Source organism: Montipora foliosa, chromosome 12, assembly GCF_036669935.1.
Source record: "Montipora foliosa isolate CH-2021 chromosome 12, ASM3666993v2, whole genome shotgun sequence".
Lineage (NCBI taxonomy): Eukaryota > Metazoa > Cnidaria > Anthozoa > Scleractinia > Acroporidae > Montipora > Montipora foliosa.
Window position 1 is genome coordinate 21,478,916 of NC_090880.1, and position 7,500 is coordinate 21,486,415.

The 7,500-nt window shown below is 38.3% G+C and overlaps 1 protein-coding gene across 2 annotated transcripts in view; it reads right to left on the bottom strand.

Moving 5' to 3' along the window:
* Positions 1–7,465: 7,465 nt before the first annotated feature.
* The window catches only part of LOC137978880 (oxygen-dependent choline dehydrogenase-like), an 11,088-nt gene continuing 11,053 nt past the window's right edge, over positions 7,466–7,500 (bottom strand). For both annotated transcript variants that reach the window (XM_068825994.1, XM_068825995.1), the window contains exon 3: positions 7,466–7,500. This exon is cut by the window's right edge and continues 2,009 nt beyond it. The gene's annotated coding sequence lies outside the window, so the exon portion shown is untranslated.

Here is a 7,500-nt window from a genome sequence, read left to right on the forward strand (position 1 = left end):
TTTGTGTTTACGGTATACAAAATAATTAATGAAAAGCAGCAAAATGATACTTCCCTCAAGACCTCTACTTCTTTAGAACAGCAAGGAAACTCTTACCCAAAGAACTCATCTCCTTTTGAAAAGAACCCTAAACCTTCTCTGGTGACGAAGAATCTAACTTGAAAGATCCTTCAAAGAAGACATACATGTAGTCTTATTATTAAGAGAATGATTTATTCTTTTGGAAAGAATCTCGTTTTAGAGTCTGGTGTTTCGCTCTCCTTCATGCGATCATCTTCCATGATACAAAACAAATACAGTCTTTTAACATTTCAAACTAATCCCGGATCAGTGCATTCAGCAGCGACACAATCTGCTTTACACTTCGAATCCCACGTTACACAAATTCTAATCGAAAATCCCAGGCAACACTTGACAACACAGCCCGTTGGTAACATATTCAGCGCAGATTTTTGTCCAGACATATCGCTCCAACACGTCATATTGTTTCTTTTTCAGTCCTAGGTTGGGATATCCTAATTTTGCTAAAGAAAATTGCATGCCATCGTGAAACAAATCCTTCACTCTCTTCGCCATTTTGGCGTTACGCCTTCGCCTGCGCAATGGTGTTCATAACAAGAATCTAGTTATTCGAAAACGGATTATCCCAGAGTCTCTCGTAACCCGACCCGCTGGTCAAGGGGAACGAAGACTCTGGGAACGAGATTGACACTCACCTGTTATAGTATTCCTTTTTTATTTGTCGAAAATAATTTCGCATTTACCATAACTGTTTTATCTTTTCATTTACAGGATATTGAACAGAATTTGTAAGAAGCCTTGGCTGATCAGTGCATTAAGGAATCCCTAATCGAGCTTTTTGCTGCTATCCAAACGTGACTCCAGCTGTTTTACAAGTAATTATAAAAAATAAATTGTCAAAACAGTACATGACTTTGTATAGTTCCATTCTTCAGCTCCTGAATCGTTCTAATACATTAAGCGGCCATCCAGTTTCGTCTGAAACCAAGGGTTGAAAGTTGCGATACTTTGTAGCACTTTACAGATGACGCACTGCCCCGCCTAGGTTAGATATTTGGATTGAGACACATGATAGCAGCGAAAGTCTCGATCAGACTAAGAAGACTTCTGAGATTTCCTGCTTAATATCCTATAGCTAAAGTGATAGATGAAAAAAATATTACAAATGCTAAATTATTTTCGACAAATAAAAAAGGAATACTGGGCGTTTTCCATTTACCAGGAAATTCCGGAAATTCCGGTTGGGATGTAAATGGAACACACGTTTTTGGTTCGTTCCACTGGAAAATTTCCGGAATAAATGGAACTTCTGAAAAGGTAGTCCTGTTTTTCCGTTGGAAACTTTCCGATGGAAATGTGTGTTCCATTTACAACTTTTGAAAGGTGTTACCACTTCCAGGCTATTCACGGCCACATTTTTAAATTTTGGCGCGTAAAATCGCAATCACTGGGTGGCGAACGGACCTGAGTTAAATGGAACACGTTTTTCACCCGATGGAAATTTCCACCGAAATTTCCGGAAATTTTTTGTAGATGGAAAACGCCCACTATAACAGATGAGGATTTGAAAAATTTCCGCATTCTTGATTCCAGATTCCATAATTTCCACAAATCCCTCCAAAAACATGGCGGACAGTAAATAAGTCCACGTTCCCCGCCTTCTCAAGTGTATTAAGGCTTGACCAGCCTAATTATTATGCATATTTTTATTTGAAGGGAAGGCATTTGTCCCGGACCTATGAAACTTGGCAGGCAGTTAGTTATCGGTATTGTTATAACTTTTCCAAAATATCCCGTACCACATTCTTGTCACGTGACCCGAAATCAACTTATAACAGTTATATTTTTTACTCAAAAATGGGGAACATTCAGCTACATTATATCAATCTTGTTTCTTGATTATTCGATGACCCCTTCTAAGGGCTTTGTCATGCCGCCTTTTAATCATGTCCACATGTTAAGAGCAATGAACAATTGAGGAAAATAGGTCACGTGACATGATAAACATCCAAATATCTTAAAAGGTAAATACGGAGTACCACATTAAAAGGCGGCATTCGATACGCACAGTTGTACTAAACGTGTTAATGCCAAAGGTTTTCAAAATTTTGAAGTATAAATGTTCCCCATTTTTGAATAAAGGATATAAACGTTATGAGTTGTTTTAGGGTCACGTGACCAAAATGCGATGCAAAATATTTTGGCGAATCAATAACAGCACCGATAAAAAACTTTCTGCTAAGTTTCATAGACATTGGACAAACGCTTTACTTCAAATAAAAATATGCATAATAATTAGATTGGTCAAGCCTTAATACACTTGAGTTGTCTCCCTTCTTCGTTGGGTTAAAACCATAGCCACATGGAAAACAGTGATTGAAAGTATGCAATTTTTAGGAATGGACAATTTTCGAGAGACATATACCCGATTTCTCGCTTTCTATTCTGACAATCCTACTGGAAGTCGCAATGGAGAAACGCTGGCGAAATGGTTAGGTAGAGCAAGCTCCACCACTCACCCCTGGACCAAAACTGAATGGCGGCCAAAAAATTTACCACAATTCTGTAGCTGAAGGATGGAAATACACAATGATATGCAAGAGAGCCAGTAAGTGTGAGCCACTATTGAGATTTCATCCACTGAATTTGGCTAAAATCGCATGTTTCGCTAAGTGGGTCTAAGGGGCAAAGTGTGTTCCCTTGGATTTTCTATACAAAAAAGTGTCCATGATTCTAACCTGTATTATTTTAAAGATAAAGGTTCAATTAAAATAACTAGTAAATTGCTTGGTAAGCTTGGGGACACGCTCCTTTATCCGGTGCAATCGGTTGAATTTTGTTAAAATTCGCATATTTCACAAGCATCTCATGTCCTTATGCGGTGCCGAAAGAAAATTGGTCAAAAAAATTACAGAAGCGAATTTCTCCAAACTAGTTTCATATTTTGTTATATACCTATTTAAAGAAGGCTACAGAAAAATTATCAGCAAGATCGATTTCGTGGGCAAAACTCGACATGAGGATCTTACAGAGACTTGCTCTTAAGTGGTAAGAGGACAGTAATTTGCAAATATAAATCTCAGTATTATCTGTTGATTTTTTATAAGTGTCGGGTCACCCATCTAACAGGCAAAATGACCTTTCAACCGATTGGAACAGCAATTCGCGCAACTACATAGTTTTGTTACGTCTACTCCGTACTGTGTGATGAAACTACGTACGATGGTATCGATCTCAGTTACAGTGCTCAACATCGTCCCTCTTGAGACTACGCGTAAGAGTGGAAACTATTCAGTGAAAATATTTCAGGCATTCAACAACGATACCCATAACATCAAGAGAACTCCGATCGTGGAATAGAATTCAATGTATACACCTAAATGATTCGACTTAAAACTGAGAAATGGATGCTTGACAAGTTTCTGCTCCTGTGAATAATATTTTGTATTCATTCCCTGTACAAATAAACATTTTGGATGTTCGGAATATTCAAGTTCGCGACAAGTGCAATTGAATGCCCTTCCTAATTAGTTTACATCTGGTAAAAATGTGTCGGAATGTTTCTCGGTTCTTTTACAGGCGCCCAAGCTCAGTGTGAGCATGGCCCACAAAAATATAACGATTTCTATGGGAATCCCGATAAAAGGCTTAATATAATTATATGACAAAAGTCTCACTTGAAAAGCCTAACCTTATTGCCATTGTGGGTAGCTTCCTTCCAGTATGTTTTTTTTTCAGATCCGACGCGATTTGAACCATTTTTAAATTTCTCAGTTGTCAACGGTATAATAAAATCCCAAGGCTGGAGACTCTATTCTCAGGAGGGCGTCTGGAAAAGCAGGAATCCGGAATCCCGAACCGGAAACGGAACCGGATCCAGACCCGGAATAAGAACAACAAAGGTCCATGATATCTAGTTGTTTCAGCTCAAAATGTTCAATGTTATATTACACACTTTAAATTGCAAAATTGATTTTTACAGATTTTTTTGTGAAAACACAGTTCGTACCACTAGCGTCATTCCTTTTTTGAACGGCTCAAGTTACGAGAATGATTGACATCGAGACTCCTCCTTTTCCCTTGATGGATCTGAAAAAAAGAAAAAACAAACACAGGAAGGGGGGTACCCACAACGGCAATAAGGTTAGACTTTTTGCTTTAGAATTCATTCATATAATTATCTTCTTAAGGCTATTGTCGGGATTCCCATACAAATCCTTATATTTTGTCCATGCTCACACTGAGCGTGAGTTGCCTGCGGTTTTTTCGGTAGCGCGTGAGTTATTTTGGTGTCACAGTAACGTTTTCCACAGTTTATCGTACTCACATCTTGTTCCAAAATGTTGACATGATGATCAGTTGACTTAGCTTTAGCAAAAACAAGGAGAGCGAGGAAGAATGTGTCAATATAAATCTTCCAAGAAAAAATAGATATGCAAAAAACGAATAAAAGAATAAGAATAAAAGAATGAATAAATAAAACGTGTTGTGGTTCTATGTGGCTTCGTATTTTATCCAGAATTCATATGTTAGATGGTTGTTTAACGTTCCCCTGTGATTAAAAAAAAAACACTTCCTTTTGTTTCTTCAGATTTTAAAAGTGTGTTTGCTTAACACCTGACTGGCAAAATTTTGAGTTTTGATTTTTATCCAAAGGTCGTTTTCTCTGAGTGCAAGTTTTGGATTTCACGGTCCGCCAGTACTCACGTACAAATTGACCATTTGGACCTCGGAGGGTTGGATCCAGGGAAAAGTGTCGTCAAAGGCTTTACTAGCTTAAAAGTTTAGGTGGTGAATTCATCTTATTCAAGAGCTTAAGCACCCGCGTTTTTTAGACGCGGACGGCAACCGGAATTGAGCTGTTTTCCCTTTTAACTTGTCTTCACACAGCCACATTTACATTGCTAAGTATATTTATTCTCCATTAAAGATGATTAGTATAATAATCTTGGAGACACCACTGTCCTGGCACGCGAAATGTTCTCTTCCGGTTGCCGTCCGCGTCTCAAAAACGCGCGTGCTTAAGCTCCCTATTGTATTTGCAAAGCGCGAGTTTAAAAGTCTGAAAGCCCAAAACTCCTGTGCGGCATATTAATTCGGCGGCGTACACACGCATTGCATTTTTAAACTAGTGGGAATTTGACGTCATCTTCTCCTCGATCCAGCTCACTCAAGATCTTAAATGTAGTAATGGCGGACCAATCAAACAAGAAAATTCCAGTTAAGATAAAAATTGATTTTTTGGCTATAGGGGCACTTTAAGAAAAGCTCAACAGACGTTATTTTATGACGATGGTCACTTATGGGAGTGGTCGCTGATAAAGTGTCACTAGTATCAGGGTATGAGAACTCAAAGTGATTTACTAGTTGCGCAAGCTCATAAGCTAATTGTTATCCCCTCGTTATTCATAGTTCCCGGTGTTGGGGTCTGTCCTCTTTGGTGTATAATGGTTAGGAGGGTAAAAGCTCGGAGATATTAGCTACACCAAGCTACTCTAAAAATTCGAGAGCAAATAAAGATATATGATATGATGATATGATGTCCCCTGACGCATGTAGGAATGGAATAAAATTATGGATCAGCAAGACTGCCACCTTTTGGATCGCGGGTGAAAGATTGTGCAAGTAGTTACACTGAGTAGTCACTGACTGTTTACACGTACAAAAAAAATTCCACTTCACTTTCACAGTTTCGATCCATAATGGCAGCTTTACATGATCTTGACGGCTCATACTCGAAAAATATAGGAGATATAACTTAACACAACTACTTTTAATGGTTCCTCTTGAAAATTACATACAGGGTCTTCGCCGTGGTAGTCTTGATGTTCCGGAGGTCTTCGCTTTCTCCAGGTCAAAAGTAAAACAATCGCGATAGAATTTTTGCGGCGTGAACATGGGGCTTCAGCAAATTGCATACTCTCCTAGGTACCTTGCACCGAGTTTAACTAGAATAAACTCTCGCAAAACTTAGAGTACTTAGACCTTGTCTGATTAATGTCAAGTAAAGCAAACAAACGATATGTAGCAATCACAACACTCCATGATGTAAATATTAGTAAATAAAGGGAAGTAGGCTTCATGCAGCCGGCATGCGATCAAATTATCCTGAATCAGGTCTGGATAGTAGCAGACATATCGATATTTTGAGAAACAACACAACACTTTTTAAATTTAAAAACATGTTTCGACAAAAACTTCTGTCATCTTCAGTTTAAATTACGAAGTATAGAGTTGAATATATACTGTGAACCAAAATGCTAATTAACTATAAGAACAAAAGGAAACATGACAATGTAAAATATTACAAAGACAGTTTTAAATTAACATGATAAAGTTTCTCCCATTGAATATGAATGGATCTTTTATCTTAAGTTGGAAGGTGGTGGAAGCGTGATCTAGGATGCTGAAACAGTCATTAGAGCATGAAGTGTGGCAGTGCTCAGAATTTTGTAAATGTTTAAAGATGTGAGATGTCCTATCACTGAAACGCGCGTGGAAAAAATGCCGGTAGTTTCACCGACATAGCAGGCACTACAGCCCACACACAAAATCTTGTATACCACCCGTACGGAGCCCACGAGGGACAGGATCCTTCACAGTGAACATGTTGCCGATTTTAAAGGATGAGAAAACTAACTTAATATTGGCAAAACGGAGAACCTTTTTCTGCGTGATAATAGAAAAAGGACCAATGTAAGGAAATTTAAAGTAAAAGGTACGTGTAGTGTCAGAGACGGAAGCCGTGGGATTACGAGGACATCACGAAACTTACCAAAATCCTTCACAAGAATCTTTTTCCAGTCCATCTAGTTGAAAACATTATCAATCGCTACCTCGCATTTGCTCGCCATGGCTGTAATCCCCCGGCTTCCGTCTCTGACACTACACGTACCTTTTACTTAAAATTACCTTACATTGGTCCTTTTTCTATTATCACGCAGAAAAAGGTTCGCCACTTTGCCAAACTTTATTGTAATAATATTGATATTAAGTTAGTTTTCTCATCCTTTAAAATCGGCAACATGTTCAGTGTGAAGGACCCTGTCCCTTGTGGGCTCCGAGCGGGTGTGGTATACAAGTTTTAGTGCCAGCTATTTCCGCGAAACTACCCGGCATTTTTCCAAGCGCGTACGTGAGCACATTTTCAGTGATAGAACCTCGCACATCTTTAAACCTTTACAAAATTCTGAGTACTGCCGCACTTTGTGCTCTAATGACTGTTTCAGCATCCTAGATCACGCTTCTACCACCTTCCAGCTTAAAAGAGACCATTCATATTCAATGGGAGAAACCTACACTTAATCATCAACTTTATCATGTTAATTTAAAACTGTCTTTGTAATATTTTACATTGTCATGTTTCCTTTTGTTCTTATAGTTAATTAGCATTTTGGTTCACACTATATATTCAACTCTGCAGTTTGTAATTTAAACTGAAGGTGACAGACGTTTCTGTCGAAATATGTTTTTAAATTT